Source organism: Chionomys nivalis, chromosome 5 (genome assembly GCF_950005125.1).
Source record: "Chionomys nivalis chromosome 5, mChiNiv1.1, whole genome shotgun sequence".
Taxonomy (NCBI): domain Eukaryota; kingdom Metazoa; phylum Chordata; class Mammalia; order Rodentia; family Cricetidae; genus Chionomys; species Chionomys nivalis.
Genome location: NC_080090.1, coordinates 52,512,265 through 52,532,842, shown reverse-complemented (window position 1 = coordinate 52,532,842; position 20,578 = coordinate 52,512,265). Strand labels below are relative to the sequence as shown.

The 20,578-nt window shown below is 38.6% G+C and overlaps 1 pseudogene; it reads left to right on the top strand.

The window, feature by feature from the left end:
* Positions 1–677: 677 nt before the first annotated feature.
* Positions 678–1,178, top strand: LOC130875090 (succinate dehydrogenase cytochrome b560 subunit, mitochondrial-like; annotated as a pseudogene).
* Positions 1,179–20,578: the final 19,400 nt, after the last annotated feature.

Here is a 20,578-nt window from a genome sequence, read left to right as displayed (position 1 = left end):
AAAATAGGTTTGTAACATCTGATCTTCAAATAAGGAGATTAGCTAAGATTATCCAAATTGGCCTAATTCAGTCACAGGTACTCAAAATGAGAATGATGTAGAAAGTTACAAGTTATGAAGACGTGAGAAGCAAGGACAGAGTGAGGAATGACTCTTCCCTGGGAGCTTTGAAGACAGGAGGATGCTAGAATTCAGGAGTACACTCAGCTTCTAGGTTTGGTACAGACCTAAGGCATAGATTCTCTCCTAGAGTCTCCCAAAGAAACACAGCACTGTAGACAACTTGATCATAGCCCCTGCACATTCTAGTTAGACTTCCGATCTCCTGGACTCTCAGGTAATAAATTTGTGCTGGTTTAAGTTGCTATATCTGTACTGCTTTATTAGAATGCCATAGAGAACCTCCGGGAACCTAGTTCCTTGGTTCTCATGCCTGACACTTGATAAATATTTAATATTTTATATTGAACAATGATGTCTGGATCGTGGTTATTAAGGGAATTCAGAGTGTGATTTCCATGTGCGCATGGGCAAAGCTTGATGTGGAAAATTGTAATTGTGTTACTAGTCACAGCATCATGGAGTTGTGTGGTATGGTCAGTGCTATTGACTTTGCCTTGTAAGAAATGCCAAAAGATAGTACAGACATGCTTAAAATTAAGGTAAAATGACTCAAGATGACTGTGGTCCTGCTGTGACGGGTTGGCCATCATGGCCTCTGAACCCACCTTAATTCTCAGCACTGTCTCACAAATGCTGTTCCTTTGGGAACCACAGGCAAAGAAGATATGGAGTGAGTCTAGAATAAAAACGCGAGTTCAAAGTGCCCTGTTTCTCCCCTAACACTATATATAGTTGATCTCTTCCCATGGCAATGTCCATTTCCTACCACGGCGCTCGTATGTCCGTAAGAGGAAGGGATCTCTCTTTTGGACCTGTTGGCACTGCTGCTTCTTGGAAACTTTGAGTCTTATCTGATATCCCTGTGTTTGGGGCCAGCACTCATTCACACAACTACGTTTGTGCTTGTCTTCTCTCTCATGTACCACATGCGGAATGGGATCTGACACTTGATGTGGCACCTAGGAAAAGGCCTGGCGATCCCCCAGGTCTAGCAGTCTGGAATGGCTGTCTTGGTTCTTACTATGCTGTCCTCTGTAGGACTGGCAGCCATGTGAAGAGCTGAAATTCTCAGCAATGTCCTATTGTATAGGACAATATAAACTGATTTATATTCCAGTTTATTACCACTCTTATCGCCAGCCACCAAAATTCCCTTAATTTGCTTAGATGTCACATGTTTCAGATCCCATGGAGCTCAGCATACACTTAAAGAACTGTAGTAGTAATAAGAAAGACCATTTTCCCTGGCCCAAGAGCCCTTCTTCCCTCTCCACATTTGACTCTGATTTGTGCAAAGGTCTGTTTTCAGCTCCTTCTTTCTGAAACAGAGGAAATAATGCCATTTCTGTGGCTGCTCTGGGTGCCACAGTCTGTAGGCTGCTGGCTTAAAAGACAACTCTGTTCATTGGTCAGCTTGTGGCCTATAGCACCCACACAGTGGGACTGAGAGAAAAGAGGTGGAGGTGGAGGGAATTGCTCTGTCCAGCTAGAAGGAGATACAGAGTGAGTTGGATCTTGGAAGCTCATGCTTGGGAAAAAGATGTACAGCTTTTGATGGATAAGGAAGATCCAAAAATCATTGTATTTTTTGTTCTGTTTTTCACTTCTAGTGAAACATACCTTTAATGTCATGTTTTCTGATCTAAATTCTTGTACTGTCTTTCTTTGGAAAAATTTAAAATACTACTCATTTCAAAAAAAAAGTAAGGCAAAACAATGTTGTAGTAGGCAGCTTATTCCATTCCCAGCTACCCAGAACCAAAATAACCACACAGAAATTGTATTAATTAAATCACTGCTTTGCCCATTAGCTCTAGTTTCTTACTGGCTAATTTAACCCATTTCTATTAATCTGTGTATTGTCACGAGGTTGTGACTTACTGGGTAAAGTTCCAGGGCCTGTCTACTGTGGGACGACATGGCTTCTCTCTAACTCTGCCTTCTTTCTCCCAGCATTCAGTTTAGTTTTCCCCACCTAGCTCTACTTTGCCCCATCAGGCCAAGCCAGTTTCTTTATTCATTAACCAATAAAAACAACACATAGACAGAAGGACCTCCCACATCAAAACAGTGTGGTCTTGACATAGCACAGGACACAGTCTCTCTTTCTTGTGTACAGATCTTAACTCAGGAAAGAAACGCAATTTAAAAAGAAAACTGGCATGTGAGGATACTTGAAACAGCATAGATTATGAAAGTGGCTAAGACAGACTTCATAGACACTCAAGATGTTATGTCAGTACATGAAGGAGGGTGATCATGGTGACACACACCTGTAATCTCAGCACTCATGAGGCTGGAGCAGAGGGATCCTGATTTTGGATCAGGCATGAGAACATTAGAGAGAATCATGTTGCAGACTTAGAGGAATTGAAGACGAAATGCTGGTGTTTGTATGGGCTGGTAACTGGCCTAGTGAAGGGGGCATATTGAAAAAGAATGCCAGATTCACACCCTAGAAATACTCTCTCAAGGAGGGCGAAGGTTAGACATGCATTGAATGAAGCAATTTTAGACAACTATGTCTATTTATTGTGTCTAACTTTTTTTCTCTTTGAGTCTGAGTTTTGAGTTGACCTTTGCCCCTTAACTGACCATTTCTTTCTAAAGGTAATAATGTCTACCTTGTTGTTGTGATTTGTTTGTTTTCCCAAATGTCCTCTGTGTGATCACTGGATCATTTACTTCTTTGCAGCACTGGACATGTGGCATTTACATCCTCTGGCCCAACTAAATATATGTCCAGTAAGTGTGTCATGCCAGCACCTGCCACATCATGCAGGCTTTGCTACTTAATACAGGCTAGCCTGGATTCTCTGTGTTGCCTCAAAGGTCTTGAATGTGAAGAGATCCTGCATCAGCCTCTATTGTTAAAATTATAGACATCCAGCTTTTTACCTCTCTCTTTTGGCAACATCTCCACCCCAATGTTTTGTACCTCAGTTCCAAACATTTGGATAAATTTAGTAGATTTAATTGTCTGTCTCTTGATTTCTTTGTTGTCTTTAACCAAGAGATCTATCTCATGTATTTTCCTGCTGGAGTTAAGTAAAGGAAATCTGAGTCCCTGTAGGAAGACATGGAGTGAGTAGAAAAGCCTGCTCCCCTGCTTGATCCAAGAGTGAAGTCTTCTGCTGTGTTTCAAGGACAGAGCCTGATGCCAAGAACTGCAGGGAGCAGTGGGAGAGCCAGGCTTCCTTGCTGTGGGACTTCAGGGGAAGTCTGCTGCGTGCCACCCATTTGTGGGAGTGGAAGATTTATAACAGTTTTTCATAAATTAGATGAATGCTAGGAGCAGGGAGAACTGGCTGAAGTTATTTAATTCTGGCTGCAACCTATTTCCAGGAAAGTAAATGGGACTGGGAGAGTCCTTGTGGTGTGATGCAGCAGGGATTTGGTAAAATGCAGGCTTCCCCCATGTCACACAGCTCTGGAGGAATGGCCATCAGAGCAAAACCCAAAGCGGATGTAGGAGGAAGGAAAGGCTTCACACATCTGCCTGCACCCAAAATCCCACAGCCATGAAGATCCTGCAAGGGACCAAAATAAGTCACACAAAACTAAGGAACAAGTTTTGGGGAGATAGCAATCCACATTCCGCCCTTCAAAATCAGCTTTGTGGAAAGGAAAACTAAGGTTGTGCTGTGATACCCTGTGGACTGAGCATGCTTATTTCTGAAGCTAGCAACTTGATGGGGCCATAGAACTAAAAGTGGCTGCATTATCATGCCCAGTTTAAGTGATTCATAGAAACACAACCAAGATGCGTCAGCCAAGGTCGTCATGCGCAGACAACCAGCTAAGGAATCTACACATGGAGGTGCTGTGAGAGTCAGTAAAGAGTTGTTTTTTTTTTCTTAATTTGCAAAAGCCCTTTTTATATTTATGTGCTATTTCATGATTCATTTCAAGCTACTTTGAGGAGGTCGGCTCTGCAGGGAGCAACCAAAACCTGTACTATGTTTTAAAGACAAGGCACACACTACCATTCATGCATAAACTACCTGACTATACCTCAGACTCCTGGCAAAAACACCTTGATCCACTGTGGGACTGTATGGAACCCTGTACAATCTATAGCACCTTGTGAGCTAGGCATGAATTCAGTTATTAAAATCACATTCACTACTCCAGAACCTGGACCATATCGTACATTAAACACTACAGGAAACTGTCCTCAGATTAGTATGAATTTTTAAAAAGGGTAACCATAAAAAAATTCTCAAAGATCTCTGCTTAGGTATTTGTGTTACTTGAGAACTTGGAAAAACACCATCCCAGGAACAAGTTCCTCTGTGCACTTGACAGAGGCAATAGTTTCTCTCCCGACCTGTATTAATGGTTATAGTAATGGTGGAAAAATATATTTTCCTTTTTTTTTTTTAAAAAAAAAGCAGGGTTACAGTTAATAAGTGAAGTCTATGTTAAATAAGAAAAATACTTACTTCACATTTTGTTAAGTGTTACATAGGAAAGAGCAGAGTCCTTGGAAATAATAACAAGTGGAATATGTTTCCATCAATGTAAAGACCTTATTATAACTGGAATCAGTCTTGGCCTCTGCAGGTGGGTTTGCAAATTGGTACAATTATTTTGGAAAGCAATTTGGTCCAGAAAACCTTACAAAACCTCTCAGGTGCCTTAATCCAGTGATTTAGTTGTTAGGAATTTCTCTTAAGGAAATATTTTTAAGTGGAGCTAAAGATATGTGAGACATTGTGGTCACAGCAACATTACTTAATGTGAAAGACGACTGGAAATTATTTCAACTTATAACAAAAATTAGTGGTCACATAATTTGGGATAAATTGTCATGCTATGGAAAGCCTTCTCATACTCTTTTACGTGGTCACAAAATTCTAAACATATAAGTGTAATTAATGAAAGGAAAATATAACACTTGGTTCTGCCCCATTTTGTGTCAGACATCAAGAGAAAAGTGATTAAAAGATGGTGTGTATCTCCCTGTATTTCCTGCAGTTTCTCCAGTGAAGATGTATTCTTTTTGTAAAAAGATACAAGTAAGTCATAAAAGAGAATAACAAACATTTTAAAAGACTGGAAAATAACAACTGTGTACAAACCTTTCAAACCTCCAGGTTGAATAATCAGTCTCTGCTTTTACTTAATTTTAAGTATTTATATTACTTTGTCATTTTTTAAAAGTGTATGTTAATAATCTGGGGATATCAACAATATCTGCCCAGATACCAGACTTTCAGAATCAAATAGTTTCAAAGGTCAGCTATTATGACCAATGTTATTGTTAAAATGTATGGATTGTGACAATTTAAGCTCTTGCAATTTATTTACACATTTGTAATACATATTTATCAATACTACCAAGTTTGTTTGGGGGGATGGTTAAACTTGAAAAATGTCATAACATTTCTAACTGTAAATAAAGTAAGTTTTCTTTACAGTTTTCATCTTTTCTCCTTTTTCATTTTATTTGCTGTTCCTTCCTGCTACAGAAGCCTGTTTAGGTGGAAGGAAAAAAAATTACACTTGTTTTTTAATACCTGGATAAATTTCAAAGAACATTATAAAACGAACATGCTTAGCCGAACTTCATGAGCAGCAGAACAAAATGGCTCAATTAAAAACTCCACAGGATTTACATCACCATAGTTAGCCAACCTTCACATTTATAATGACTGCATATTGATAGAATTCCAATTTCAATATTTCCTAGTACTGCTGAATAGTAACAAACGTGTCTAGTGATCCTTTCAATGGATGTGTAAATAATACCCCAGTTATGTTGACAAAGGAATGGAATCTGACTTGAAGGTATCCGTGGTCCCTACATTCCTCAAAGACACGATCTTCTCTTCCAGTTGTGTCCTTTCTGATGAGCCAGCCAAAGCCTAGGATGGAGGAATTATTACAGTGGCACATAGAAACCAGAGACTTCCTAAATTTAAAGCAAGTCCACAATTACTCTCAGTAGTTAAGCACTCTTTCCCCTAAAGAGTCATTGTACATTCAGCTTAAATATTAGCTCACTTTCTATAATGGCAGTGCTCTTAAAAAGACTTTATGTAAGTGCACTCAGGAAGCCAGTTATTTAATGCTATCCTATGGTGAAGTCTTTATTATAATAAATACTTGTTACCAAATTTACCTTTTCTTATATGGGATTTTGTTTAATGAGCCATATCCACATTGATTTCATTTAAATGAAGGGATGTTATTTCATAGACCAGTATAAGTTTCTGAAAAGAGGCAATTCCTTTGCAGTGGGCTGTCAGCCTCTCTGTTATTACCCTGAAACCCGAGCAGTCATAGACCGGCGTTCAGTGGGTATGTTACTTACTTTATGAGTTGCTAGGACAAAAGAGATTATTTCAGATCAGAGATCAAGAGTACAGTCCGTCACAGTAGGGGGACCATAGCAACAAGAGCTTGAGGTGGCTGGTCACAGTCATGTCTGTAGTCGGGAAGCAGACAGAGATGAATTCTGTGTTCACTATACTTTTTCCTTTTCATGCAGTGCAGGATGTCAGACCTTGGATTGGTGCTACCCACGTTTAGAATGAGTCTTCATTTCTCAGCCTCATCATGAGATCCCTTACAGGCACGCCCAGAAGTTGGTTCATGGTAATTCTAAATTCTATCAACTTGAAAAGGTTAGCCATCCCAATAGGGAGGGGCAGGCCCAGTAATTGACCTACAACTTGCCATAGATCTGGATAGCACAGGACTATGCCAACTGCTGCTGCTAGAAGCTGATAAGCAATGATTCCCAATGCATTGAAGAATGTTGAACATCTCTGAGGGCAGAGTCAACAGGACAGACATCAGGGGACAATGGCTGGGTTTCTCAAGAACCTGACTATGAGCATCTCAGGTGGGTTCCCTGTCTGCCTCAAGTACCCCTGAGTTCCAGCTGTTATTTTGAAGGATAAACAACTACAAGTTTCCACATGATACAGTGATTGGTTGGTAGATTTCTCACAACCTCCTGGGAGGAAGCTTGGTGGTAGGATTGAGAGAAATTCCTTTTCATGGCCATTTGCCCATTTCATGAACATTCCCATCACAAATGATTTCAAACTACTCAGTGAAGTCATCTCTAAGGTTTGGGAAGAATGGGAAAATCAATTTTTATCAGCTGGCACAAACTTGCACTCCAAAACTCTTTTCTTTTTTAATGTAAGCTATTAGATATGCATAAATATATAAATATAACTTGTGGAGTCCACTTAGTATTGCTTGTCTGTATGGATTTCAGAAATGACTAATTGCTCCTCTCTCAACGTCAAGCAGGTCTTGTCTGGAGTTAGAGACCCTGAGTTTTCCCTCTTCAGTGTGAGCATGTCTACTGGTGCTTTCCTTGAACATATCTTGTTTAGGCAGCCATGTTGCTGAGGTATCGTGCATGAAGCTTCCCTGTTGTTTCTATGAGACATACTCTCCAGCAGTTTTCCTGGTCCTCCAACCTTTACAATCTTTCTATATCCTCTTCTGTGATGTTGCCTGAGCCCTTAGGCCCAAGAGTGGTGCTATAGATGTATTCACTGGGTCTGGGAATCCTGTGATCAATTGTTCCCTGCTTCTTAATATGTTATGATTTTCTGTAAAATATCATACTTTTCTTGGTTGGAGCACCTAGGTACTCTAGATATCTTTTGCTTTTGTTTTCATTTTGTAAACACAAATCATTGATTCACCCCAATTGGCTTTTCTGTGTTTTAGCTTTTTCTTGTTCTGCTCCTCCTCTTCTCCCATTACCTACCATCCTCTTTACCTCTATACCAAGCTATACTAAGATGTTTCTTTAATATCGTGTCAGGGTTGTTGCACAAGCAGTTTCCTTCACCAGATTCTGTTTTAGTACATTTTCTTTGCCACACTCCCATGATCTTGTATTCTTTCCCAAAACAGAGACTTTTCCTGATGACGCTTTAATCCTAACTAATATTGAGGAAATATTATTCTAGCTTCTTCCACAATAATTAAAGATATCTTATAGATGGCATTTTCCTGTACCAGCAACTGACCTTGAATAACCACCCAGAAACTTAGTATTAATTGTAAATCCTTGGCCAATAGATCAGGCTTGTTATTAGCTAACTCTTACATTTAAATTAATCCATATTTCTTATCTATATTTTTCCACGTGGCTTATACTTGTTACCTCATTTTCTACATGTCCTGCTTCCTCAGAGGCTGGCTGGTGTCACTTCTAACTCTTCTCTTCTTCCTCCCAGAATTCTCAGTTTGGCTTTCCCTATTTTTCCTGCCTGGCTTCCAGTCAATCAGCTTTTTATTAAATCAGTCTGAGTGGAAATTCTTTAGAGTGTACAAAAAATTATTCCACAACAATATTTTCTTTGTATATTGATTTTTACAACAATGGCTATCCTATGCAATTAATCAATTGTACAATATTTATTAGGCACAGTATTGGGCTCAGCAAAATCACAGTCAATAAGATGTTACTTTTACCTTAAAATTGAATTGAAAAGAAAAAAGTAGCATAGCTTACAGAAGTAAACAACCAGTGTCTAATTTGACTTAAGGCCCACTCCAGGAGGTGGAACCCATATGTGACACTGCTTGGGTGACCAAAAATCTGAGACTAGATAACACAGGGACCTAGGAGAAAACTAAATACTACTGTTCTAAAAAATGCAGCAATATAGTGACTCCTAAGGACATTCTGATATACTCATAGATCAGTTTCTTCCTCAGCCACCATCAGAGAAGCTTCCTCCTGTAGCAGATGGTAACAAACACAGAGACCCACAGCCAAATAATATGCAGAGAATGAGAGACCTTGGAACACTCAGCCCTAATAGGATGTCTCCATCAATCCCCCCACCTCATGGCTCATAAAACCTGACAGAAGAGTAGGCAGAAAGAGTATAAGAGCCAGGGGAGATGGAGCACAACAAGAAAACAAAGCCTTCTAAATCCATGTGATCATAGCTCGTATAAACTTGCAGAGACTAAAACAGTTTAGAATGTGTTGCATAGTTGTCTCTGCTGATACCTACCACAAACTGGCTTGCCAAGGGAAACTTTGATGGACTCACTACTCCAGAACTTGCTCTTAGGCATTGGGAAAGATATGATACCATAAAACCGAACCTAAGCAGGTCTTGAATGCAGTGATCTGGCTTGTAAACCCATACTACTTCTAATTCTCTTCTCCTTCCCCTTCTTCTTTTTCCTTATTTTAATATCCTAACTGCAGTTTCCCCTCCTTTCCTTCCTCCCATCCATCTCCCCCCACCCTTCTTCTCACCCAACATTCCACTCTTCCTCTGTTTCTGTTGACTCCCTATGGGAAGCCTTACCCTTTTTGAGGAGGGAGGGGATGGGGGATGGTGAGGGAAGCAGGAGGAGAGGGTGGAGTAGAAACTGGGATTGGTATGTAGAATGAGAAAAGTTTGTTTTAAAATAAAAAAAAAAACAACGATTAAAGAAAAAAAACACTCTGTTCCTGTATCATGTCATAAGCTAGAAGGGCATCATATGTGTTTCTGTTTTCATTATTCCTACTTCTTCATTCTCACTCATGAGTATACTGCTCCTACTTGATACAGGTAAAAGAAAATTATGAATTCCTACATAAAAAAGAAATAGAGCACTTTGTAGAATTTTATGGAAATGTACACTTTGATGTATCACATAAAGAGAAATCAAGACCAATGACATTTGGTATGCTTTTCATAAGAATGCATGAGGGATTTGAACCAAGGATTTATATATGTGCACACACACACGTGTGTATGTGTGTGTGTGTTTATTTAACTCCATGATTTCATCAAATTTTAAGGTATCACACCCCAGGATAACACCTCAGAAATAGTTTGATCTGCACACTGTTTCATAAAATTTTCAATCATTTCCAGGATGCTGGACTTACATATTAACTGCTGTAGTTTTACAGGAAGAATCAGGTGATTTGGAATCTGAGGTGTGTCCTGTGACATGGTACTGATGTGGCATGAATGTGAAGTGTCCCCCACAGAGAATGGATGGATGGGGAAATATACACTTTGATATATTCCATAAAGAGAAATCAAGAACAATGACATCTGTTATGCTTTTTATAAGAATACATGTGAGGGATTTGAACCAGGGACGCTGAGGTACATCCTGACATTCACAGAGGTGATGCTGTGGCAGACAACATTATGAACTAATCAGAAAGAAACTCCTCCCATACGTTTACCAAAGTCCGGGTTCCTGGTGACAGGGTTCCGAGAGAGGACTTGAGGAAAAGACTCACTAGGGTAGACACAAAAAAGTAGCTTTTAAAAAAGAAAGAAAACTAAAAAAGAAAATAATTCTTCAGAGAACAACAGCAGAGATGAGGTTCTTAGAGAGTGGTTATATACTGAACCAGCAGACAACCAGAGTTAGGTTGATGCTGTTGTGAGGGAATGAGACCCGTTTTCATAATTCCTTACCAACAAGAAGCAAGGGTCGGTCAGCCATTGAGGAAAGATGAGTTTACAGATAGGACCAATTGTTGCTTCATCCCTGTTGTATTCATCCCATTTTACCATAGATAATTAGCTACTTCTGCCTGCTTCACTAATGTGCACAATTGGTCTGAATGTGGATGAATGTGGCTTTTGTGAAATAAATACACTGAGAAGTGATAGCAACCATGTCTCAAGGAAAATAACAATTGGTTCCATTTAAAGGGTTCACTAGAGACATTGAAACAGGGAATGCTTTAAAACTGAGCACTGGTAGTTTTGTTTTCTGCAGTGTAAAAGCAAGACTACACTTCCTCTTAGCTTTGTCCTTGTATCCTTCCGTAACCTGCTTCCCTGTGTCCTTCCCTGCGTTCTCACCATTTGCTGTAAATTGGAAATATCTGGCTCCTGGTTCTTTTTTCACAGCTCAGGTGTTGCCTGTGGGAGTTAAAAGGGGACAGAGGAAGACAGGTCTCACTGCTGTCAATGTTATACAATGAATATACAAGCAAGCTACCCCAATCTTCAGACTGTTCTGCCTACCCTCAGGGCTTCTCTTCATTGTACTCCTATCCTTTCTCTCCTGCCTTCTTCTCACTTGCATTCTTCTCCCTACCCGCTCTCTGTACCCTCTCCCTTCTCCCTGGCCACTGATGACATGTTTTCCCTGTATGTGATAAACCTGAACAACATCACATCTGATTCTGTTAAGTCCTGCTCAACCAGCAAGACTATAGAAACTCATGTAATTTTCAAGAAATCCAAACTATGTGGTAAGTCTGGTGTATTTGTTTGTCTGAATCAATACATAGAATCCTGGGTAAATCATTCACCCTAAACCTGTTCATTATAAGATCACATGCATTTATCATTAATACATGTAACTAGTTTTACAAAGCAAGAACATAAAAACAACTACTAGCTACTCATCCATGAAAATGTACTTTCTTTATTAAAAACATAAATATTTTGGTTTTGATCAGAATTTCTGCATTAGAGGAAGATCATAATGGAACTAATAAGTGCATAGGGTGAAGTATATGTGAACTGGGTCCAACCAAAGTAATGACCTTGGAAAAAGGTGATGGAGAATCTTATCAGCACTGTACTCTATTTAATATTCTTTCTCAATGGACCCCTCTAGATCAGACAGCAAAGAAGAGAGGATTTGGGATGACAAGAATGAGTTGTGAACGGAAGCAGTCAACAGAAGACATGATGATGATCATGCTCGGTCAAGTGATGCTGAAGAGCAGAATATGCTGTTATGAAGAATGCAACTCCACAAAAACCATAATGATGTAAGAAAAAGTTAACCTCACCTGCCTGGAGACCACGATGCCCTGTAATCCTTTTAGCTTAGGGCTTGCATGACTTTATACTTTCCAAATGGATCCTTGCCTTTTAATTTTTCAGCAATATAATAAAAGGAAATTCCATCTCATTTTCATAGGTGCAGAAATGAAAGAGACGTTTCACCAGCGGAAAAGCAGAGATGCATGCTGGGGTAGGGGGCACATCTCTCCTAGCTTCATGCATTTCAGTGCTGCCTACCTAATCCCATCGATAAATAATGAAGACTAATTGGCTGCCGAAACCCCTCGTGCTAAGAGAACAGGGTGGTTAAAGTACACAGCAATTATATAAAATAGTAAGGAAACTATGTTAACCCTCTGACATTGTTTCCGCTGAATTGCACTGAAGCCCAAGACAGCCTCTAGCTTGGGTCATTTGAAGCTGAAATTGAAAAGAGGCTATGAGGCCCACACTGCCTCTGAGGATAATGGAAGATAGACTGGGTGATCTGTTAAATGTGACTGGCTCAAGTCTAGAGGATTCAAACAGTTCTTGTTGTATTCATTAGAAACAGGTTTGCTTAACAGTCTCTAGAGTTCTCGGAGAATGGAGCTGACATTTGCAAATGATAGCCTTAGAAACTTTCTTCCCTCCACAATTCTGTTTTTTCTATTGTTCCTTTTCCTTGGAGCTTTCCTTCTGGATGTTGGTAAATTTCCAGGAAATGCCCTTGTGTTTTCCATTGTCACATCTCATCAGTGCTCTTCTGGGGAGGCTGCAGGGAGGGAGGTAAGAGAACCAGGAAGAAGGAGAGAGTGCCCTGGGCTGAAATGGCAGCAGCATGCAAATGAAGGCCAACTCTGTGAACTCTTCCCAAGCAGTCACATCCTATTACAGCCGAATTACGGGATGTGATTCCTAGAAAATGGCAAAGGAAGAACAAACAAACAAATAATAAACAACTAAGTAAATAAATAAATAAGTAGAAAGATAAATAAAAGGCAGGTGACCATGCATATTTCATCTTTAATTCTCAGTAGGATCGTCTCTTCAAATGCTAGAGGTTCCAACCACTCAGCTCTTTATTCCTTTAATAAATATACATATTTAGTAACTCTACCCACCTTTCTAGATAGAAATAGAGGTATGGATATTAATTATCACATGTCCATCCAAACCTTTGCTTCTTTCACTATCTTGGTTTATTGTAAAATCAATTTGACTTAGGAACTGACTTATTCTAAAAAATTTCAGCACGTTCCAATTTTACCCCAACTAAGTAGGAATAAAATTAGATATCTGCCAATAATCAGGTTTACTATGATGACTATTTAAGACTATATATTCCTGGGAGTACTCCTAAAAATTGATTTTGTAGCTCAAAGATAGATTATGATGTTTGGAACTATGGTACAAAGCGCACAGCTCTGGCAATGTCAAGTTGGTGGCTCGTTTCTTCAATAACTCTATGTGAGGATAACAGTGGATAATTCTAGATGTTTAAGGAATTGAATATGTATGTGAGGATAATAGTGGATAATTCTAGATGTTTGAGGAATTAAACATGTAGAGAGAAGTGAGGTATAGGCCATGTGTATAACAGACAGGATTATATCAGTGCACAAGAGAACAAGGAGATACAGTGCTCGGCACAGTTAAACTCAATCAAAAGTGACTGTGTTGTGTTTCCTGCCCTCATATATTCCCAGTCCGGGGAAGGAACATTCCAGAGAGAGGGATGCCAAATCCGTATGTACAGGATTTGATGCATACACAAAGAACTATGGGAACTTAGAAGAAATAGAAATAGGTTTGGTGAGGGAGCAGAAGTGGAAGATATCATGGGAAAATGCCCTTCTGCTAAATAGAAAAGGATATGAAGACATTGCTGAGGTAGAAGTAGAATCACATTTCAAATATAAGGAAAAACATATGGGCAAGGATAGACTTTCAAAAGTGCATGGCAGAAAATTTAAACCATATAAAAGCCAATGGTTAAGTTTATGTAAGGTATGATAGCCAAAACAAACCACAGTGAAAGCCTTGCACAAAAAAATCAAATTTAATTACATTGCCTACAATTTTCAAGTGAGTAAAAATAAGGAAAGTTAATTTTTAAAATTAATTTTCACTTCTTACTCCTTCCTTCACGTGTCAACTCCTGGCAGCTGGCATGTTCCTGTTCCAGCTCCTACCACTTGCTTTCCGTACTTTCCTAACCTCTCCTGCCTACTTAAACCAGCTCTAACCCAAACTCAACATTAACATAAAAATAAAGTATACTAAACACCTCTAAAACAACAGTCAACAGGATTTACCACATAATGCAACTAAAATGAATAAGATATATGAAATAATTATTTTCAAGACACTGAACCAAAATGAGGTAGTGCGTGATTAGCTTATATTAGTGTTCAGAAAATATGCCTATGCTATTAACTAAGAAAGGAAAATCAAGACAAAGCCAGATGGCCTCTAGAGGCAAAGAGAAAATGGTGAGAAGACAGGAAGGAGGAAGCAGTGTTCATAGGATGCAGCACCAGATAAGATGGAAAGGGGAAGATCCAGAGGTCTGCAGAGGCTTGCCTATGCATATACCATCCTGTTCCTTTATAGAAAGCTATTAGTCAGCCATAACTAGCTGAAAGAAATAAAGGTAGCAATTTAGTCCTTGCACACGTCTATAGCCTCATGTTTCATGAAGCATTCTTTAGAAAACAGTAACTTTGATAATGCAAAATCATTACTCATGAATTACACACAAGGTGATGCTTAACAAATCTTAGAAGCAAGACCCTTAAAAGGTTTAACTGTTACCCAGTAGCAAAATTACATCTCAACACAAAGCTGGAGAAATTCATTGATAAAAACAGCTGTCACTTAAGAAGGTCCAGAACATGGTGTATAACCCCCAATGTCAAATTAGGAAGGTCCAGTACATGGTATATAACCCTTAATGGAAGACGACTAAACACTGTGGTCTGAATGTTCACATCCTTGATCCCCTGCCAACACATATGATGTTTGAATCCCTAAAGAGATAGTATCATGAGGGAGGGCCATTGTGGAGGTGGTTAGGTCAATGACAGCAGATCTCTCTCAGATAGGATTAGTGATCTTTTGAACGAGGCTCAGTGAACAACTGCCTGGCGAAGTCCATGGGAGAGCACTGTGGGAAGTCACTCAGAGAGGATGGACGGTCTCCATGGGCCATATCTGTTGCCACTTTGATTCTTTTTGACTGTAAGCCATTTGGCTCAAAATAAGACACTGAGTATAATTAAGAGGGCTGAAATGTTTAGACTTAGAATAAAGAAACAAGTATCAAGCCAACCCAGAACTGACACAGATATGAAAATGAACAGAGAATAAAATTAAAAACAGTTGTTGTTTTAATGTTACCCTCGATACTTGAAATATATAGTGTAGACTGAGAAGACATGAAAAATTCTCAAATCCAAAATTTTGAGCTAAAATGTTTTTATGTATACATATGGAGCATATATAGAGCACACACATATGGCTTAACAATAAGCTCATCATTGCAGAAGAGAGCATCAGTGAATGTAACAATAGACTAATAGAAACTTCCCCAAATTAAATTCAGGAACTAAAACAACAATACAATCTAAAAATCATTAGTGAACTGTGGAAAAGCTGTGAGAGACCTAATATACATATAAATTGAGTTCTTGGTAGAGGAACATATTTGAAGAAACAATGGCAGAAAATTTGCCAGGCTTCACTAAGCTCACAATCATACATATCAATGATACAATGGGAGAAGATCTTTGAGATATTGAAAGAAAAAAAGCTGCCATTTAATTGACATGCTATACAACATCACTCAAATATGAAGGCAGAATACTCTTTTTTTTCCTGCAGACAGTAGTTGAAAGTGTTAGTGCAGCCATCACATGAAAGAATTTAAAGGAAGCCAAAGGAGAAGAACAAAATAATACCAGATGAAGATCTGAGTCAAAACAAAGAATGAACAAACACTAGGAACAGCTCTGACACGGGATAAATGCAGGAAAGTCTGGGATGATTAATCATCTCTGTGAACTTGACTGGATTCACCATCACCGGAAGCACACCCCCTGGGCCTGTTTGTGAGGATGTTTCTGCTGATGTTTAGTTGAGTAGGAAAGAGCCACACTAGATGTAGGCAGCAACATACCATGAGCTGTGATCCCGGGTGCAGTAAGATGCCATAAGTGAAGTGAATGGTAGCGATCCTTAGTCTTTCCTTCAGAAGTGCAGAAGTAGTGTGACCAGTCGCCTCACGCTTCTGGTGCCAAATGTTCCCACTATGATAGGTTATATCCCTTCAAACCATGAGCTCAAATAAGCCCTTCCTTCCTTATGTAGATTAAACAGGCATTTTGTCACAGTAACAATAAGTAATAAGTACAAAATCTCATCTCACATATATGTGAGAACATGCAAATACTTAAAGGAATTATAATAACAATTCTATGGTAAGATTCTAAACTGTAAAAGAGAAATGTAAGTCAATAACAGTATAAACGACAAGAAGGGAGAAACTGAACCATAGTATTATAAGGATCATGTATTGCATATGAAATAATAAATTGTACAATGGTCTTCATACTGTACTGTATTAAATGTGCATATTTATGTTAAATAGAAATATAATTCAAATTGCACACAGTTTTAATAAGTGCTTTAAAAGTACATAATGCCCTCCTTACCTTATCCTGTTCAGAATGTATACCATTTATTTGTTCAAGGTATCCATGCCGTATATGATACTTCTGCTAGTTGCTTCTTAGCTTTCAACAAGACTATTGAGCTACCTCGTGGCTTTGAGAAATCTGGATTGTATGCTTACTGATGAATCCAAAGCTTCAGAGAGTAGCAATTCAGATATGCAAAACAAAAAGCCAAAAATTTTGAAGGATTTCATTGATTTTTCAGTTGCATAAGGAAAGAGGAAAAAACCATACACTAAGGTTGCTAAAATTCAAGAGTGAATCTACTATGTGTAAAGTTGTAAGAAAAAAAATTTAAACTAGTTTTTCCATCACACCTCAAATCACAAAAGTTACAGACACAGTGAGTGTGATAAGTACTTAGGTTAAGATGAAATTTCCTTAAGTTTGTACAAGAAAGAAAAAATTGAAAAGTTTCAATTAATGGCAATACGTAACACCAGGCATCACTGGAATGATACAAAATTTTCATCAAAGGCTCCCCCAGAATCAGTGACACCATACAAAGGATGACTACAGATGCAGAAATGAGTTTGGGCAGGAAATAAAAATTACTAAAGATATTCGTCTGACAATTAGAAAACTGTGGTCACAGATCTGGTGGCACAAAGAACATTGTTTAGGGAGAAAAGATGCTATTCAAAGAAATGATACCAATCTCAATTACAATAAACCAGGAGCAACTGGTAGAAGATATCCAAAGGAATCTATGCTCACAAAAGTACAAAAGAATTGCAGATGTACTTTGGTGCTATATGGCAATGATATGGGGACAACAGGAAGCTAGGTGATATATGCAGGCACACTGTACATCCATCCTTTAAAACAAAAATTATCTGCCCCCTGTTCTGGCAAATTAACCAGGAAGCATGGCTAACAGTCATCTTGTTCATGAAATAGCTCTATCAAAACTCTATCCCAGAAGTGAGGAACTACTTGGAGGAGGAAAGGTTGGAATTCAAAGGCCCATTAATAATTGACAAGACACCTGGCCATCCTAAATCGGTTGCTATGGAAGTGAAAATACTGACATCGGATCTTTACTTCCAAACACAACCTCATTGTTTAGGGCCTTGTTGGCCTGTCAAAGTCTCAAATATATCCCTGGCATTTGATTGCATCAGTTTCACAACTGATGCCATTCCTAATATGGAATAGCACAGTACTGGAAATCCTTCACTATTGCTAATACAATACCATTTATCAAGGTGCAATGGATGAATTAAAACCAGAAACGGTGAATGCCTGCTGGAAGAATGGATGGAGTGAAATCATTAGTGAATCTAATGACTTATTAGGAATTGATGGAGAAGTGAACAAAGTCATCCACACAGCAAGATGGATGGAGAAATATTTGCCAACATGCTGTATGAAGAAGAGGAAAAGCGGGTCTGAAGAGATGGCTCAGTGGTTAAGACCATCTGCTGCTGTTGCGGAGAACCAGGATTCAGTTACCAGCATCTAAATGACAACTTACAACCATCTGTTATTCCAGTTCCAGAGGTTTCAACCCCCACTTCTGGATGCTGGGCATGACATGCACATGGTATACATACATGCATGTAGGCAAACACTCATACACGTAAAATAAAAATGAAGAAATCTTAATGAAAAGAAGTGAAGAAAAATATTTAAGGTCACTGAGATGTGCTAGCAAAGAAGGAACTGAAGAAACATTTTAGCCATATCAAGAAAAAGGAAAAGATAAAGGAGAAACAAAAGTAAAATTAAGCATGTGCTTTTTACCAAAATGTGATGAAGTGTTTGAAAATGGACAAACATTTGAAGACAAAATATAAAATCCAATCATTGAGTGGAGGACAGCTTTCAAGAAAACCGTCTGATCACCAAAGGATTATGAATCTGCAGCAATATTTTTTGTACATTTATTTATTTTCTAAAAAATATTTGAAAATGTTTTCTTTTATTGAAAATGACTTTTCTCTCACATAATATATCCAGATTGTAGTTTCTCTTTTCTCTATTCCTCCCAGGCTTTCCCACCTCTCCTCAAGTCTAAATCTACCACCATTCTATCTCTCATGAGAAAGAGAACAGGCTTCTAAGTGATGGTCATAACAAAACATAATATAATAAGGTAAAATGAAGACTAACACATCGGAATAGGATAGAACAGGCAGAAGGAAAAAAGCTCAAGAGAACACACTAGAAATATGGAACCACTGTTTGCAAACTCGGGATCCCGTAAAAACACTAAACTGGAAGAGACAATGTGAATGGAAAGGGCCTGTAGTGCAAAAAGAGACAAGGAAGAAATACATATGGATAAAATTGAAAAACATTAAAACTTAAAAAAAATTAAAAACATTGAGATAAATAAAAGCCCCGATTCAACATTATGAGTCAAGGAACCTCTAAAGTCCTCATCATTGAGTTCATTTTCTGTTGGTCGTCTGCTGCTAGGCATGCAACCTACCCTCAAGAGGAGTAGTTTGTTTCCCCAGTGAGGTTCTCTTGGAGGAAATAAAAATTTAATTTGCAAATGGTTATCGATGGTGATGGCTTCAGAACTAGGGATGAGGGGGCATATGTTCACTTCTTTTAGTCCTAGAACCCCATCTGTTTCCGACCTGTATAGGCCTGTGCATTCTGCTTCAGTCTCTATGAGTTCATCTGTCTGTAGAGCTTGTTGATTTAAAGGGTCTTGTTTTCTTGGCCTTGTAAGTTGAACTGGGCAATGATCCTTCTGTTTCTATTTTGTGGGATAATTTGAGGAATATTGATATTAACTCTTCTTTGAAAGTATGGTTGAATTCTCCCTAAAACTTGTTCCATCAAACTACATTAGTCTGGAAGCAATCCACAAGTTCTCATCTTCTGTGGAAACTAAAGAAGACTTCTTTTCCAAAGCAACATATCCTTAGACACAAATTTGGAAGTCATACATTTAGAACATATATGCTGGTTTAGCTTAGCAGCCCATATAATAAAATGTCTCTCTGTACTTATCTCCTTCACAGTCAAATAATAATAAAAAATAATAATATACATAATCCAGACTCTCTGTATATGTTCCATCTTTTGTGGCTTATTTATTTTTATTCTGTCTCTTTAAAGACTTTGTTTTGTTTTTAAAACTATTTCTTTTTATAACTCTCTATACTCTTTTTCTTCTCTCTCCCAGGCCTACAAACATTTATCCAACACTGTGACTCAGGCGTATTGTATGTCTGAATCTGTCCTATTGTGTATCTGTAATTCTTTACTGTTCAGGAGCACTTCTTAAAATGCTAAAACTTCTTAAAAACTTAAGCTGCACCATTGCTAGGGTATATACAGCCTTCCTGCTTGTTCCACCCAATCTGACATGGCAGAGGAGGTCTGTTCACTGCCTCTGAGCTGTGCACACTGCCCCAGTTCCACGTATGCAGCGGGCCTATGTAGAGCCATTAAGCAGTCTGTAACATGTGGCTTACAAACCCCATTTAAATGCTTGGCCTCCTGTAAGAACCAGAGGTCATGCCAACAGCAAGGCCCAGAAAGCCAGCATTTCAAAATGGCACAGCTTTTTTTCTTTTGCTACTGCTGAATCAGGAAAACCTCTCTTAAAGGAGCCACAGCATGCCACCAGTGAGCAATGCCCATTTGGGAAAAAAAAAATGCAGCTAAACCTTGCTTTTTTGTGTCTAGAATTTCTTTCCAAGCCCTCTTAGGTTTTATGTGGATTTATTTCCACTATATTGGCATGCCAATTTGTAGTAAGAAGGGTGTTAGTTAGTCCTTGGCTGCTTAGCCCCAAAATAATCACATAGAAACTGTATTAATTAAATCACTGCTTGGCCTATTAGCTCTAGCTTCTTATTGGCTAACTCTTACATACATTCTTGTTTCTGTGTGTGGGGCAGTTACATTTTAATAGTGAAAGACAAATTTCAAGACTGATGAGATGGTTCAATATAAGATTGTTTTCTCTATAAACATGAAGACCTGGGTTCAAATGAGGTATCCACATAAGAAACT